This window comes from Pituophis catenifer, unplaced genomic scaffold (genome assembly GCF_029215685.1).
Source record: "Pituophis catenifer annectens isolate HBS135680 unplaced genomic scaffold, rPitCat1.0.hap2 SCAF_14, whole genome shotgun sequence".
NCBI classification, from domain to species: domain Eukaryota; kingdom Metazoa; phylum Chordata; class Lepidosauria; order Squamata; family Colubridae; genus Pituophis; species Pituophis catenifer.
This window is the reverse complement of record NW_027256894.1, coordinates 8,058,088-8,073,707: the sequence shown is the minus strand read 5'-3', so window position 1 is coordinate 8,073,707 and position 15,620 is coordinate 8,058,088.

Genomic DNA, 15,620 nt, shown 5'->3' with positions numbered 1-15,620 from the left:
AAATACCAGGATAGACAGATAGTTGGATAGACGGATAGATGGATAGACAGATAGACGGATACAGATAGTTGGATAGATGGATAGATGGATAGATGGATAGAGAGGTGGGTATATGCGTGGATGGACAGAAAGACAGACAGATGAGAGAGTGGGAAGAGAAAGAGGGAGGGAAAGAGAAAAAGAGGGAGAGAGAGAGAGAAGAGGGAGGGAGGATGGGAAGGAGGTTAGGATGGCAATTGAGGCTATGGAGCCTTAATGGCAAACAAGTGTCAGATGCCCTATAGCCGATGCCCCTTCTGAATGCTTTCCATTGAACCCCAAACAGACAATAATTTTTAAAAAGCAGGCTATTCATAGATAACCTTCAACTACTCTCTCTCACTAAGAATGTGGAAAAACATCACATCATCCCAGGGAATTTCTCCAAAATGTCCGTCTCCTTTGAAAGGATTGTAAAAAGGACAAATGCTCTTTCATGAGGCTTGAAAGAATTGTAAAACCTCTTTTCTCCAACCTCATGAGACCAGTTCAACATAAAAATGCAAGGGGAGGGGATTCCCTCTAACGCTATCTGAAATACTTCAATTGCTTATGCAATCCCGTTGCAAACTGGTAGTAAAGGTAAGATGAACCCACCCCTGCTACACATGTGCACAGAGAGAGAGCTTCCCTCTCATTCCTGGACCTAAAATATTCCGTTTGTATCTCCCCATCCTGATATTTTCTAGGATGGTATATTTTGCACACCTCCACCTAATCGTAGGAAAAGCTGGTGGCACTAGAATAAATGCAGAACTTATACAGTTTTATTTCGTATATTTGTAGACCAAATTTGCATCACCCACAGTGATTGACACAAAATAAAAAATATATAAGCCATAGCACAAACTAGAGAATAAAACATTTATGGTCCAAGGCCTGAATATCTATAGAATTGCATTCTCCCAATAACATCTGGCAAGGGTGGGCTGTTTGCATGTCATCTGGTTTTCTAATGGTCAACTCAAGTTACTTCCTCATGTTTTCCATTTTTAACATCCATTTTCCTTCTACAAATTATGCACAAGTCCAAACAATGTTTTCTACACATTTACTGTACATTAGTATTGAAAAAGCATCAATATTCTTTTGATTGCTAATCTTTAAGGAAACAGAGATTGAAGGAGCCCCTTTCTCCCACTTTCCCTGTGGGCCTTTTGCTTGCTCTGGTGTCAATTGGACAAGACCACCCTGTCAAAGAATCCTGTGTTAATCCCACCAAAAGAGATTCATGATTGTCAGGCACTAAGAACCAAGAAAGACACAGAAACTTAGTTCTGAGCAGTTTCCTTTATTGTTCCTCACCAATAGACAGAATCTTGCCAAACTAATGTCAGATTCCGATCTAAACGTGAGGGGAAAAAACCCCAAAACCAAAGTTCTGAAATGAGTATTTTTTATCTCCCTCACAAACAGCGGCATGAACTGATATCCATCCACAGGAAATTCAAAGTCAGGACTAACTGTCCAGTAACTGTCCCACCGTTTTAAACTGTTTGCGAGCCCCGCCCCGCCCAGCCACCCACATGTTCGCCCCACCCTCTATTCTTCCCTAAACCGAGTCAGTAGACAGTGAGCAGGGAGGCCAGCGGAGTTCCATTATCAGCCACACTTGGTGCCCCTGCATGCAAGCATCCATTTTGGTTTCAGCCGCTTGGCCACCTATCAGCTGTTCAGTGTTGATGTCAGCAGTGGCGACAGGTCTAGTGTGGGCTCTGCGGTTTTCAGTGGGTATAGCGTCATAGTGGCTGTATGTTGTGGTTCGCCAGCAGTCTGCGGAGCTGGCAACGGAGTCGGACAGCAATGAAGATGAGGAAGAACATGGGCCAGTCCTGGAGGCTGGGGAAGGCCCAGATGAGGGCTCTGTGTGGGAGGCAGAGATGGGGCCAGGTCCATTGGCGAGTGATGTGCAGACTCCAGAGCCTCCAGAAGAGACACAGAGGAACAGGAGGAGCCTGTTTCTAGTGCGTGTATGAGAAGCATTGCCAGAAGGCAAGAGCAGCTAAAGCAAAGAGGATGACTCGGGAGTAGGGCCAAGAGATGATTGCCCCTCCCATAAAGCTTAAAAGATGGCAACGGCTCTTGGGTTCTTTGTCAGAAAACAATGTTGATAGTCTTGCTGCACTTATCTCTTGTTGGTGTCTTCTGCTTTTGAACTTTTGTCAAGAGAAGCCTTTGGCAGTTTGCCTAATTATACCAAGGTTGGTGATTAGACTGAAGAATTTGCGTTATGAAGAGTTTGTTTTAATTTAGTTTGGACTACGCTGAGAATGAGTTAATACTCAGTTGTTCTAATAAGGTCGGTTTGTTTTGGAACTGTTTGCATCAATTACTACCTACTTGGGCCTGGGTCACAACACCGTGTTGTTTTCGGGTCCTTGCATAAAAGGCAATCCTGGCTTCTCGGTTCCCTGCAGAAATGGCAGCCCCGGGCCACCAGACACACCAGGGCTGACAACTAAAGCAACTACTTGCATCATTAAATAAATTCTCTGACAATTGCTAGGGAGGAGCCATTCCATTCCATTCCATTCCACTCCACTCCACTCCACTCCACTCCACTCCATTCCATTCCATGTTAGATTTCTCTTCTGCCTTTTGCCTACAACCTCAAGATAACTGTAACTAAAACTGTACAAATCATCTTTGGAATATGATTGTCTCTAGTCTTGCAACCCTCTAGATCTTTTTGAATGCACTCCAGAGATCCGGATTAATCAGTTTAGATCCTTGCATGTCGAGTCGCCCTGCCTCGTGAAATGAAATACTGGTACAGCGCAGATGTATTCTGAATCACCCAGTATGAAACTCTCCCCAGTTTCTAAAGCTCCTGAGTTGAAATGCAAATATATTGTTAAATTATTATATTACAAACAGGGTTTGTCTTCCTAGTAAACATTCAAAAGATCAGCCTGATAGCTTGTAATGATTCCCTCAAGCTTATTTTTAAGATTATAATTGTCTTAAAGATACAAATGTGTGATTTGATACTGAACTTCCCAAAATTATGTAAAGAAAAAGATGCTCTCTGGTTCCACAAAGCTTGTATATTTCGTCATGAAGTTTGTTTGGAAACAGATTCACTGCATTCTAAATGTTAATAACCCTTTGTGGAAAAAGGAACCGCTCTCACAGCTTTCTTTGTTAATTGGGTCAAAAAAGAGAATTTCAGTATGAGTAATTAAAACTACACAAGTGGAATTCAGGCTCCTACACAGCTATTAAAAACAGACAACTTTTCCCTGACATCTGGCTTCCCTATTTATTCTCCTACCTGCTCAACAGAAGAGTTTTGTATAATATAAGAATTATTTTCCAGTTGATTTCTTCACATGCCCCAAACTTTACACTGAAGATGTTACCTAGTCAGCTAGTGAAGCCTCTGCAAGCAAACGACCAAGTTCTAAGCAGCAAGGAGTCCACCAGCTTTTCCTCTGCAGGAAGATGCTTGATGGTATAATGTTGCACACACCAAAGACTCGAAAAAGAGGCCCACAAAATCAACAGAACTAATACCCAGGAAGCAGAAGAAAGTTCTGACCATTCAAGATGGATATCAAAAGTGTTTTTGAAACTCTTCTCCACCTGATTTAGAGGTGGTCACTTAAAATCCAGGTGGCTTCACGTGGTTCCAGGTAGATAGTTGGATAGACGGATAGATGGATAGATGGATAGTTGGATAGATGGATAGTTGGGTAGATGGTTGGACAGATGGATGGACAGACAGACAGACGAGAGAGTGGGAAGAGAAAGAGGGAGGGAAAGAGAAAAAGAGGGAGAGAGAGAGAGAGAGAGAAGAGGGAGGGAGGGAGGGAGGGTGGGAAGAAGGTTAGGATGGCAATTGAGGCTATGGAGCCTTAATGGCAAACAAGTGTCAGATGCCCTATAGCCGATGCCCCTTCTGAATGCTTTCCATTGAACCCCAAACAGACAATAATTTTTAAAAAGCAGACTATTCATAGATAGCCTTCAATTACTCTCTCTCACTAAGCATGTGGAAAAACATCACATCATCTCAGGGAATTTCTCCAAAATGTCCATCTCCTTTGAAAGGATTGTAAAAAGGACAAACGCTCTTTCATGAGGCTTGAAAGAATTGTAAAACCTCTTTTCTCCAACCTCATGAGACCAGTTCAACATAAAAATGCAAGGGGAGGGGATTCCCTCTAATGCTATCTGAAATACTTCAATTGCTTGTGCAATCCCATTGCAAACTGATAGTAAAGGTTAAGTTGAACCACCCCTGCTACACATGTGCACAGAGAGAGAGCTTCCCTCTCATTCCTGAACCTAAACGTGAGGGAAAAAACCCCAAAACCAAAGTTCTGAAATGAGTATTTTTTTATCTCCCTCACAAACACTGGCATGAACTGACATCCATCCACAGGAAATTCAAAGTCAGGACTGGGAGGAAAACATATTTTTAAAAGAGAAAATAGCATCAGCAAGATGATTAAGAGGAGGTGTTATGTTCTTCATGAGTAAGGCAGTTGACATATTCCAAGAATATAACACCCATACATATCACATCAATACTGGTGCGTATCTTAGTTAACAATCGCTGCATGTACTTCCATGAATCTGGGAGTGGTACAAAGCATTTTATGTGTATACAAATTTAATGCACTCTATTGTGCTTTTAGGTCCCTTAATATCTCACTAAATATTTATATCTGTTCTGACCCGGCTCTCAAACACGACAAACCCTCTGTAGTTAAGCAGCCCCAGCAAGAAGTCTCTTTCTCTCACACACATAGCAGGCTAACAAGTCTGTCCGTCTGGGAGATGAATAGTTGTCTGCCACACCTATTCATCCCCGCCCTCCTGCCTTTTATCCCCAGAGCTAGGGTAGGGCTTCACTAGCAGCGGTGGCTCTTCCATCCCAAGGATCGGCCCATAGATTTCCACTGCTCTCCTCTCCTCTGCCTTCTGTGCATCCGCACATCAAGCACTGGACCCAGCTGTTCCTCCTCTTCCTCATCAGCCGCCTCCAGATCTGGGGGCTGTTGACTCTCCATCTGTGGGCTGATGGATGGCCCAGGCTTCACCTCTGTCTCTATCTCTGACAGCTCCATTCCTTCTTCCCCTTGGAAGCTCTCAGGTTGCCTTGATGCTGGTCCTGATTCCCACGCCGCCTCCTCATCTGATTTGGCTGCTGGAGGGGCCTGCAGCCAAAAGGCCACAACAATATCTTTTGTGCATAGTAGGCACTAACCTGCCCTCTGGGTTCCAAAATGATAGGGATAGGGATAGGGATCACCAGCATGCAAAAGACAACCATCTGATATTAGCATCAAATAGAACCTATTCAAATAGAATAGTGACAGGCACCTTGGATGCAATCCCAAAACATCTGAAGCACCAACTGAACGCCATTGACAAAAACCAGGGGTGCTATTCAGAAGGTTCTGATAGGTTCTGGAGACCCGGTAGCAGAAATTTTGAGTCCTTTAGAGAACTGGCAAATACCACCTCTGGCTGGCCCCAGAGTGGGGTGGGAATGGAGATTTTGCAATATCCTTCCTCCAGTAATTGGGTGGGAATGGGAATTTTGCAGTATCCTTCCCCTGGAGTGGGACGGGAATGGAGATTTTGCAATATCCTTCCCCCAGTAGTGGGGTGGGAATGGGGATTTTGCAGTATCCTTCCCCTGGAGTGGGATGGGAATGGAGATTTTGCAATATCCTTCCCCCAGGAGTGAGGAGGGAATGGGGATTTTGCAGTATCCTTCCCCTGGAGCGGGATGGGAATGGAGATTTTGCAATATCCTTCCCCCAGTAGTGGGGTGGGAATGGGTACTTTGCAGTATCCTTCCCCTGGAGTGGGATGGGAATGAAGGTTTTGCAATATCCTTCCCCCAGGAGTGAGGAGGGAATGGGGATTTTGCAGTATCCTTCCCCTGCAATGCCCACCAAGCCACACCCACCAAGTCACACCACACCATGCCCACCAAGCCACGCCTACAGAACCGGTAGTAAAAAAAAATTGAATTCCACCACTGGAGAAAAACCACCATCAGTCAGCTGCGAAAGGCAGCTTCACTTAGAACAGGCTACACTCTGAAACAATACCTTTTAACACCATCGAACAAGAACATCTGCCTGTTTCAGTCCTTGGGAAAGACTCATTAGATGAATAAATCTAAAGTCCAATCTAAACACCTGGCTGACTGTGCAACCAACCATAATATTCCTATGAATTAGTCATGAGGCTTTATCAGAATACAACATGCAAGACAATAATAAGCCAAAACGTAACACAATGGAGCAAAAGGCAAAACTAAAAGAAAATGTAATTCGTATTTCTGGATCACCGCTACAATTTACCTTAAAAAAAATCCAAACATACGGTTTCCAATTGCGCTGCTTTATATATATAAAAGACCATATTCATTTATTTGTATCCCGCCTTTATTTTTAAGAATAAAGCAATGGACACATCTAATATTTCTTCCTCCTCCTATTTTTCCCACCACAACCCCGTGAGGTGGGTTGGGCTGAGAGAGTGGGACTGGCCCAAGGTCACACAGCCAGCTTTCATTATGTGTACGATTTGGGTTCTGACCACATGTAAATATATGTATTTTCCTCATTTGCTGGACACCATACCGCATGCCAGGTTGATGCATGTCCATACATGTCCAGATGATCAGGGGACTGGAGGCTAAAACATATGAGGAATGGTTGTAGGAACTGGGTATGTCTAGTTTAATGAAAAGAAGGACTAGGGGAGACATAATATCTCAGGGGTTGCCACAAAGAAGAGGGAGTCAAGCTGTTCTCCAAAGCATCTGAAGGTCGGGCAAGAAGCAATGGGTGGAAACTAATCAAGGAGAGAAGCAACTTAGAACTAAGGAGAAATTTTCTAACAGTGAGAACAATTAATCAGTAGAACAACTTGCCTCCAGAAGTTGTAAATGCTCCAATACTGGAAGTTTTAAAGAAGAGATTGGATAACCATTTGTCTGAAATGGTGTAGGGTTTCCTGCCTAAGCAGGGGGTTGGACTAGAAGACCTCCAATGTCCCTTCCAGCTCTGTTATTCTACTCTACTCTAATCTTCTTCTTTTTTTTACTACACCCAGCAGACTGTTTCATTCTATACATGATCTCTTCTTAGGGAACCTCCATTTTGCATTACTGCTGTTAAAGAAAGCAACCTAGAACTAAGGAGAAATTTCCTGACAGTCAGAACAATTAACCAATGGAACAATTTGCCTCCAGAAGTTGTGAATGCTCCAACACTGGAAGTTTTTAAGAAGATGTTGGATAAACATTTGTCTGAAGTGGTGTAGGGTTTCCTGCCTGGGCAGGAGGTTGGACTAGAAGACCTCAGAGGTCCCTTCCAACTCTGTTATTCTATTCTATTCTATTCTATTCTATTCTATTCTATTCTATTCTATTCTATTCTATTCTATTCTATTCTATTCATACCGCATGCCAAGCTTCAGGTGTTCCTCGACTTACAACAGTTTGTCTATTAACTGTTCAAAGTTCCAATGGCACTGAAAAAAATGACTTATGACCATTTTTCAAATGACAACCGTTTGCAGAATCCCCAGGGTCACGTGATCAAAATCCAGACTCTTGGCAACTGGTTCACATTTATGACGGTTGTACCACCCCGGGGTCATGGGATCTCTGTTTTGCAAAGTCAATGGGGAAGCCAGATTCACTTAACAACCATGTTACTAAGTTAACAACGGCAGTGGTTCCCTTAGCCACTGTGGCAAGAAAGGTCGTAAAATGGGGCAAAACTCCCTTAACAAATAGCTCGCTTAGCAAAGTGAGATACATTTTGGGCTCAATTGTGGTCGTAAGTCAAGGACCACCTGTACAGTCTGAGTTCCTTGTTTGCAGCTTCGTATTGTGTGAACCCAATCAATTGCAGTTTATTCAAAAATCCATCAAAAGGACCCCACGGCTTAGCATGCTGTGTAAACCGGTGGTGGGATTCAATTTTTTTTACTACCGGTTCTGTGGGTGTGGCTTGGTGGGCGTGACATGGCTTGGTGGGCGTGGCAGGGGAAGGATACTGTAAAATCTTCATTCCCTCCCCACTCCAGGGGAAGGATACTGCAAAATCCCCATTTCCTCCCGATCAGCTGGGACTCAGGAGGCAGAGAATAGATGGGGGAGGAGCCAGTCAGAGGTGGTATTTACCGGTTCTCCGAACTACTCAAAGTTTCCGTTACTGGTTCTCCAGAACCTGTCAGAACCTGCTGAACCACCTCTGTTGTAAACATGGCTATTGCTTTCTGTTCTTGTTTCTCAGATTGTTTGTAAAGACACTGTAATAGGAATAGCTGTTCATAAAGATTGTGTTTCTCTTGGAAATCTGCACCACTGCTATAGCCCAGCCTACAACAGTCCCTTCCCAGCCTCAATAAATTCATTTGTTTTGCTGGCACGTTCAGAGATTTACTCCTTGCAGAAATCTCCTCCAGGATGGATTACTGCTGCATCAGCAGAGACGTGGACGATATACTAAAGAGGGCAGAGTGAGTTAGCAAGTAGAAGGCGGGAAGAGAAGCAAGGAACAGGGAAGGAAGGACAGATCCTGCTGCACTGACACGCCATTCCTGCCAAGCAAGATCATTGCCAATAGCAACTTGTTTTTGGCTTTGTAAACAGAATCTACCTGTTGTAGTTTAGATAGATGATAGATGATAGATAGATAGATAGATAGATAGATAGATAGATAGATAGATAGATAGATAGATAGGCAGGCAGGCAGGCAGGCAGGCAGGCAGGCAGGTAGGTAGGTAGGTAGGTAGGTAGGTAGGTAAATGATAGATAGATGATAGATGGTGAGAGAGAGAGAGCTGAGATAGATAGATAGATAGATAGATAGATAGATAGATAGATAGATGATGATGATGATGATAGATGATACATAGATAGATAGATAGATAGATAGATAGATAGATAGATAGTTGATAGATAGATGGTGATAGAGAAAGAGAGAGATGATAGATGATAGATGATAGATGATAGGTAGATAGGTAGATAGATAGATGATAGATTGGTGATAGATGGTGATAGGTAGATAGGTAGATAGGTAGATAGGTAGATATATGATAGATAGGTGATAGATGGTGATAGATAGATAGATAGATAGATAGATAGATAGATAGATAGATAGATACAGATAGATAGATAGATAGATAGATAGATAGATAGATAGATAGATAGATAGATAGATAGATAGATTTCTTTAAATGCTTTAAATCTTGCACTATGCAAAATGCCATCATTGGATTGTCAACTCCAGATATTTATGCACCTCTATAACTGTCTGGTTTGGCACTGCAACCAATCAAGACAAACACAGACTTTAACAGATAATTAGATCTGCCTTCTGTTGAGGCACGCGCCAGAATAAGTGCTGTGAAAATATCTACTGACCTCTCGCATCCTGGACATAAACAGTTTCAACTTCTACCCTTAAAACAACAGTATATAGGGCACTGCACGTGAGAACAACTAGACACAAGGACAGTTTTCCCCCATGCCTTCACTCTGCTAAACAACTAATTCCCACAACACTGACAAACTATCTAAAAAGGCAGAATTACCATAATTATTCTCATCTTCCCTATTACCTTATCTTCTTATGACTATAACTTTGTTGCTTGTATTTTCCAATTTATATTGTTTACTTAGTATCCTAGTATGACTGATTCTGAGTGACTCTAAGGAATTTTGCTATTCTTGTTCAACAATTCAAAGATGTCAGGCAATAACAGCAATATTTGATACAACCAGTATTTTCTTTTTAAAGCATTGTTTTAAAAGGTGGCCCACAATTTACTTATGAATATTGGATGGCTGTTTAGTTTTTAAGTTGCACAAACCTCCATTTATAGCAGTTTGCTTGGATCCCACCCAGCAAGGACTTCGTTTAAGAACTTGTGTCTAAACCCAAACATATCTTAGAATAATCAATGCCAGAATTAGGCTCCAATGTTTTTGCTTTCTTTAATAGCAGTAATGCAAAATGGAGGTTCCCTAAAAAGAGATCATGTATAGAATGAAACAGTCTGCATGGTGTAGTAAAAAAGAAGAATAGAGTAGAGTAGAATAACAGAGCTGGAAGGGACATTGGAGGTCTTCTAGTCCAACCCTCTGCTTAGGCAGGATACAATACACTACTTCAGACAAATGGTTATCCAATCTCTTCCTAAAAACCTCCAGTATTGGAACATTTACAACTTCTGGAGGCAAGTTGTTCTACTGATTAATTGTTCTAACTGGCAGGAAATTTCTCCTTAGTTCTAGGTTGCTTCTCTCCTTGATTAGTTTCCACCCATTGCTTCTTGTCCTGCCCTCAGGGGCTTTGGAGAATAGCTTGACTCCCTCTTCTTTGTGGCAGCCCCTGAGATATTGGAAGACTGCTATCATGTCTCCCCTAGTCCTTCTCTTCATTAAACTAGACATACCCAGTTCCTGCAACCGTTCTTCATATGTTTTAGCCTCCAGTCCCCTAATCCTCTTTGTTGCTCTTCTCTGCACTCTTTCTAGAGTCTCCACATCTTTTTTACATTGTGGCAACCAAAACTGGATGCAGGATTCCAAGTGTGGCCTTACCAAGGCATTATAAAGTGGTATTAACACTTCACGTGATCTTGATTCTATCCCTCTGAGTAAAGATGACAGCCATAACAGTATCAATAAAGAAGAACATTTGTAGCTCAGGTTTGAAATGATGTTACCTAGTTTGGCTAATAAAACATCTGCAAGAAAACAACCAAGCACAGAGAGTACCAAGGACTCCTCATAACGGTATCCCATTGGCTTTCTTGTCCACATCCCGAAGAAACCACAGCCCACTATTTCAACTATTTCACAGTTCAACTATTTCACAGTTCTCCCTTCATTTATTCTATTTATTTTATTACTCTCTTCTTTAAGTGGGGGAAAAAAAAGATTTCAAGAGTGTCTGGCTCTCTGTGAAAGCTAATTTACTCGCTCACTAGCTTTCCCTTTGTCAAATTCTTATCAGGCTTAAGTCAATTAACTAGCAGTTTTAAGGTCAGGACTCTAAAGCAAGCAGAGGCCTGGTTGTAAATCCCATTCAGCTTCCAACGCAACAGAGATCTTACTAGAGCTGGCAAAGTTCCTAGGGTAATGCAAGACTATAAGGCCAAGGTTATAGTGCAGAAGTCTTCAAACTTGGCAGCTTTAAGACTTGTGGACTTTGAAGTCCACAAGTCTTAAGGCTGCCAAGTTTGAAGACCTCTGTTATAGTGCAAGGTGAAATACATACCACCCAGGCTAGGCTCATTTTTCAGACAGAGTCCATCCAAGACTGCATTCAGGAGGAAGAACTTCAGCTCAGAAAGGTCTCCAGCTGCAGGCACTGATTGTCCTTGATTTCCTGCATCAAACTCCTCCTGTGCAGACCTTCCTGGATCAGGAGGTCCCTTCAATATGTCTCCACTTGTCTGCTTGCTGAGTCTTTGCACAAAATGGATGGCCCTCTTGCGGGTTGGGGGATGAGCCGCCTGTTCAAGGTTTGAGTCAAAAGATTTGGATTCTGAGGGCCTCTCACCTCTGTGTCAAGTCCCTGTTTCTTCACTGTGGTCTCCCTCATTCAAGAAAGCTTTTTGATCCAGGATTCAGGACATATAAATCCCATAGCTGTTGGATTAATTCAGTAAATCACGCATTAAATAAATCATGAGTTTATTATGAGCAGGGCCCCCTACAGTTCTAAGAGCCCTGCTGGCAGTGACAGCTGAACAATGGAAGGCATGATTTCCTACCCATTTCAAAACAGTATACTAGTAGTAATGCATACTACTGTTTGTTTTAAAAACACACCAACAAAATGAATTTCCAAACTTGCAAACCTGCCTCCACCCACACCTGGAATCTGCTCTCCGTCCACTTTGCAACCCTCAGCTGCACACCTGATATTAAAAACGAGTGCTGAGTTTGCACGCTGGGTGCATATCGCGCCGTTCTCTGGAGTCCCAAAGGCCCCCACAGATGAGAGGCAGGAGGCAAGGCAGATAAATTGCAAAGATGGAAGACGGTAAGCAGTACACGGGCTGAGATTTTTCAGGAAAGAAATCCCAAAGCAATCAATAGGAACAACATAGGAATTTCTCACCTTTGCTGATAGATCCGAAACAGACAAACAAGTCTTCCTTCCATCTTGTTTTTCAAACTTGCAAAATGGATGCCAGCCTTGTGAGGTGGTCTAGACAAGAAGCTGACATTAGGTTACATTAACAGAATTTTGCAAGTCTAAAAATGCTGTCAAGAACTGTGACCAAAAAAAATTGTAAAATTGGGCATGACTCACACAATGCCTTACTTAACAATAGTAATTGTGGTTCCAATTCTAGGAATAAGTCCATAAAATGAAAACAGCCGTAGAGATTCACTTAACCACCGTGGGAAGAAAAGTGGTAATAATTGGGCAAAACTCTCTCTAACAACTGTCCGGCTTAGGAACAGAAATTTGGAGCTCAATTCTGGTTGTAAATTGAGGACTCCCTGCATATCATGGCCATTCTGTGGTTTTACCCAGTTCCTCAGGTCTCCTGCTTGAGCAGAGGTTGGACTAGAAGACCTCCATGGTCCCTTCCAACTCTTATTATTCTGTTATTCAAATTCCGGGCGGGGTGGAGGGGTTTGCATGCAGACCAGAAGGTCAGCACAAGATCCCTTTCAATCTTCATTCATCACAACTGCCTTACTTAGCCCTAGTAATTCTAGGAATAAATCCAGGACTACGAAGGTTGGTGTTTTCTCCGCTGCTTTCAGAGGAGGGGAGGATGCAGCACAGAAGGAAAAATAAAATAAAATTACAAAAGCTCTCCCATAGCTTATTTTTTTTCTCTTTACGCCCCATCTTGGAAACACTCCCACAAAGATCACGTCCTTCTATTGTTCTACTTCGTTTGAAAAGCGACACGAAGCGTGATCAGCAAATAAATACCGAAATATGACCTACTATCTAAATCCTCTCCCTTTCTAGGTGGTAATTTGTGGGGAAAGAACTGTTTATATGACTCATTGCAGTCGAACAACACTATAATAAGTCACATTAAGGGACGTACAAATGGGCTGTGTGTTTCTTTGTTTTGTTGTGACTTTCTTGTCTAGCCCACCAGCCTGCCATTGTAAGTCACTCTGAGTCACTTTGAAACATTTGTGGCGAGTTTCGCCCCATTTTGCCACGGTTGTTAAATGAATCACTGAAGTTGTTAAGTTAGGAACATGGTTGTTAAGTGAATCTGGCTTCCCCGTTGACTTTTGCGCAGCCGGTGTCTGGATGGAGTCAGAGACGCTGGCAAGAATTTGTGGTTTGATATGAATAAATACACTTAGAGTAAATAAGAGAGGCAAATAGGAGCATAGTCAGGTAAATCAGCACAACGGGAGCATCATCAGGTAACTCACAGGTCAAAAAGGCGGGAAACCAGAAAACTCCCCCTTTTCACTCAAGGCAACCAATCACAGCTTAGATTGCCTCACGCAGTAGCCAGCTCTCTTTAATCTATCAGCTATAACTTGTGTGTTGTGACTTTTTACACAAAATTAAATATTTTGACGACTTTGCTTGTCAGAAGGTCACTGCCACTGTCATAAATATGAATCCGTTCCCAAGCCTTTGAATTTTGATCACGTGACCACAGGGATGCCACAACGGTCATAAGTGTGAAAAACGGTCACGAGTCACTTTTTTTCAATCCCGCTGTAATTTTGAACGGTCACTAACCGAACTGTTGAAAGTCAAGGGGTACCTGTATAACTCTTTCCCTCTCACCTTTACAGCTCAAGAAACTGGAGGGGGTCCATTTTGGTCCACATTTGCTACACCCCATTGCTTCTGTGGGCTCAGTTACCTCTTATCCGACCATTGTTCCGGCTTTGGTGATTCCTCCTGTCTCTTAAGGTCATTCCCACATACCATTATGATTGATTATCCAGTCTTGGCCACTATCTTGATTTGTTTTATCCTGCTGTCAGAAATGGTATAGGGCCTCCTGCTTGAGCAGGGGGTTGGACTAGATGACCTAAAAGGTCCCTTTCAACTATTCTATTCTATTCTATTCTATTCTATTCTATTCTATTCTATTCTATTCTATTCTATTCTATTCTATTCTATTCTATTCTATTCTATTCTATTCTCAGATGCCCCTGAGCTATCTCATATTTTTCTTTACTGTATTTTGAAAGGGAAGGTGGGGAACTGAAGCTTACTTCTGATCTTGCTCACGAGCACTAGACATTAATTGTAGTGGCCAATTTTATTTTTATTTTATTTTATTTAAATTTATATACCGCCCTTCTCCCTGAGGACTCAGGGCGGTGTAAAGCCAGATAAAAACATATAATACAAACATTAAAAACAATTAAAAGAAATATCTCTGTTTGGCCCCAAATTTAAAAAGACAAAACCAATTAAAATTATTAAAAGAATTTGTTAAGCCAGCCCAGCTTGCTGAAATAAGAAAAGTTTTAAATTGAAACAAGCATTCAGCCTTATTTAAAATGGACAACCCTCCAACCCAGTCTCCATAGCATTGCCCTTCCCATGAACAGAGTTTTATTGGGCAGCCAGAGAATACAGGTTTAAGACCACAATTGACACCGCAATTTCTGTTGCTAAGCAAGACAATTCTTAAGTGAATTTTGCCCCCATTTTATGACCTTTCTTGCCACAGTCGTTAAGTGAATCACTTCAGCGGTTAAGTTAGTAACACGCTTGTTAAGTGAATTTGGTTTCCCCATTGACTTTGCTTATCAGAAGGTCGTAAAAGGGGATCACATGACCCCAGGTCACTGCGGCCGTCATAAACATGAGTCAGTTGCCAAACATCTGAATTTTGATCACATGACCATGGTCGTAAGTGTAAAAAACAGTCGTAAGTTTGAAAAATGGTCATAAGTCACTTTTTTCAGTGTCATTGTAACTTTGAATGGTCACTAAATGAACTGCTGTAAACCGAGGACTCTCTGTACCATACACAATAGCAAGTGAAAGCATCTGAGGTCCCTGTTGTGGTCCGCCAGCAGCCTGCGGAGCTGGCAGCGAAGTCGGACAGTGAGGAGGCTGGGCAGGAACATGGGCCAATCCTGGAGTCTGGGGAAGGCCCGGATGAGGGTTCTGCACTGGTGGCAGAGATGGGGCCAGGGCCATCTTGGAGTGATGCGCAGACTCTGGAGCCCCCAGAGTCGGACAGCAGAGAGGCAGAGAAATAGGAGGAGCTTGTTCCTAGTGCACGCATGTGCAGAGCTGCCAGAAGGCAAGAGCAGCTAAAGCAAAAGGGACGACTAGGGAGTAGGGCCAGGAGATGATTGGCCCCTCCCATAAGGCTTAAAAGAGAAGCAAAGGCACTTGGGCCTTTTGCAGGAAAGCAATGTTGCTAACTCTGTTTCCAGTTGGCATCTCTTGTTTGTTTCTGAACTTCATGGGGCTTTGCCAAGTAAGGCCTTTGGCAGGGTGTCAAAGAAGATAAAGGTTGGTGATTATCCCGGAGGAATTATTCCAGAGGACTTGTTTTGGAACTCAGCTGGGAATGAACATAATTCTCAGCTGTTACAATAAAATAGGGTTTTGGGG